At 33.2% G+C, this 2,169-nt stretch overlaps 1 non-coding gene across 1 annotated transcript; it reads right to left on the bottom strand.

Annotated features, from left to right (window-relative positions):
* Positions 1–905: 905 nt before the first annotated feature.
* Positions 906–1,013, bottom strand: LOC133787303 (small nucleolar RNA R71). The gene has a single exon (XR_009872332.1). It is a non-coding gene; the product is annotated as a small nucleolar RNA R71 (small nucleolar RNA).
* Positions 1,014–2,169: the final 1,156 nt, after the last annotated feature.

The following is a 2,169-nucleotide window of genomic DNA, read 5'->3' as shown; positions in this document are numbered from 1 at the left end:
GCATGCTATGCCTCCATACTCTTGCCTAATTTTTTATAGTCTTATTTAGTTTTACCTTAGTTTTCTTTGCCTTTTATCATAGTATTGTGTAATTGTGTAAAAATACTTTAAAAAAAAAGAAACCTAAATCTTGTCCTTTCACCATAAGCAATTTTTGCTTAAAGGAAATTTTAACAAAATTCTCAATCCGCCTCTACTAATTAACCTCGGGGAGTTGTTAGTAGTGTGCGAGTAAGTGGAATCAAATAGGCCTGGGGACAAGTAAACAATAAAAATTATATTGTTGTGAAATCTCTAAAAATTCTAAGTATGCTCTGTGGTTGCAGTTTTAACTAATCTTCCACATCAGAAAATTGTTTATTTGAGATCATCTTTGTTGCCTTGTTTGTGAAAATTGTATGCATCATTGGGAACGTAACTCTAAAAATTGATTAGTTAAAAGACGCTTATCTTTGTTTGAAATTGAAAGTGTTAGTAAAAATTTGAGCATCATGGAAGCAATTGCTAATACTAATAGAAATCCTGTTGATGAAAATGTTGTGCCTGAAAAATCTTTGCTTGAATATTTTGCACCCATTTCATCTAATACTCCTTCATGTATTATTTTTCCTACCACTTTCTACTACCAATTTTGATCTTAAACCATCAATCATTCAATTGTTGCCATCTTTTTATGGGTTAGATAGAGAGGATCCTTACATGCAAGTCAAAGATTTCATAGAAATTTGCTCAACATTTAAATTTCAAAATATTTCTGATGAGTCGGTCAAACTAAGACTATTCCTTTTTCATTAAAAGACAAATCAAAAGCTTGGTTATATTCCCTTCCCACGGGGTCTATAACTACATGGGATCAACTTTATAATAAATTCTTGCTGAAATTTTTTCCTATGTCTAAAGTTGATAGTCTAAGAAGAGAAATCTCTGAGTTTTTTCAAGAATATAATGAAGAGTTGTTATGAATCTTGGGAAAGATTTAAAGATTTATTATTAAAATGCCCTCATCATGGTTTTGAAAAATGGAGACTTGTAAAATATTTTTATGATGGTTTGACTCCCTCTAATCATCAAATGATTCAATCTATGCATACTGGAAAAATTTTAAAATTTCAAAGACAAGAGGCTTGGGACGCCCTTGAAGATTTGTCTGTCAATTCACAACAATGGAATTATTTTGATCCTAGGTCTAGGTCAACTAATTCACCAAAAAGAGGAGGAATGTATGAAGTAAAAGATGAATTAGACTTAAGAACATCCTTAGACAAATTAGCGAGAAAAGTAGAAGCCTTAGCCATAAGCCAAACTATAAATTCTCCAATACAACAAAGAAAAGATATTTGTTCTACATGTTCTAGCCCTTGCCATAATGCCCAATCATGTCCTTCCTACCAAGAAACCTTTTCTGAGGAGGCCAATGTTAGTCATGCTTATGGGAAACCAAATGATAGCCCATTGTCATCCACCTACAATCCAAATTGGAGAAACCATCCAAAGTTTTCATGGAGACAAAACCAACCTCGAATAAATCAAGGGCACCAATACAACACACAAAACCAAACTCATGCCCCACAAAATCAACCATACCCTTAACAAAGGAAACCTTCCTTAGAAGATACTTTACAACAATTTATCCAACCCACTCAACAAATCCTACAAAATCAGTCTCAATCAATTACAAAACTTGAGACACAAGTAGGACAACTCGCTACTGCTTTAGCTGATAGAGAAAAAGGAACATTCCCTAGTCAACCTATCCCTAATCCAAAAGGTCAATACCAGATAGGAAAGTCTAGTCATAATGTTGAAGTCATATTAATTTCAACTCTTAGGTCTGGAAAGAACATTGTCAAACTCGATTACATACCCGAGGTTGAAAAAGAAAAAGAAAAGAGTCAGCCTTCTAGTTCTAATGCCAATGACTCTTCAAACAAGAAAATTCCAATCCATCCTTTCATTCCAAAAGCCCAATTCCCACAAAGATTACTTCCAATTAAAAAAGGCAGCCAATATAATGACATCTTAGAAGTTTTTAAACAAGTTAGTATCAATATCCCTTTCTTAGTTGCCATTAAACAAATCCCTGCCTACTCTAAATTCTTGAAGGATCTTTGTACTGTAAAAAGAAACACTAATGTTCCTAAAAAGGCCTTTTTAACTAAACAAGCTAGT

Source organism: Humulus lupulus, chromosome 6 (genome assembly GCF_963169125.1).
Source record: "Humulus lupulus chromosome 6, drHumLupu1.1, whole genome shotgun sequence".
NCBI classification, from domain to species: domain Eukaryota; kingdom Viridiplantae; phylum Streptophyta; class Magnoliopsida; order Rosales; family Cannabaceae; genus Humulus; species Humulus lupulus.
The sequence above is the reverse complement of the archived record's forward strand: the minus strand, read 5'-3'. Positions and strand labels throughout refer to the sequence as shown.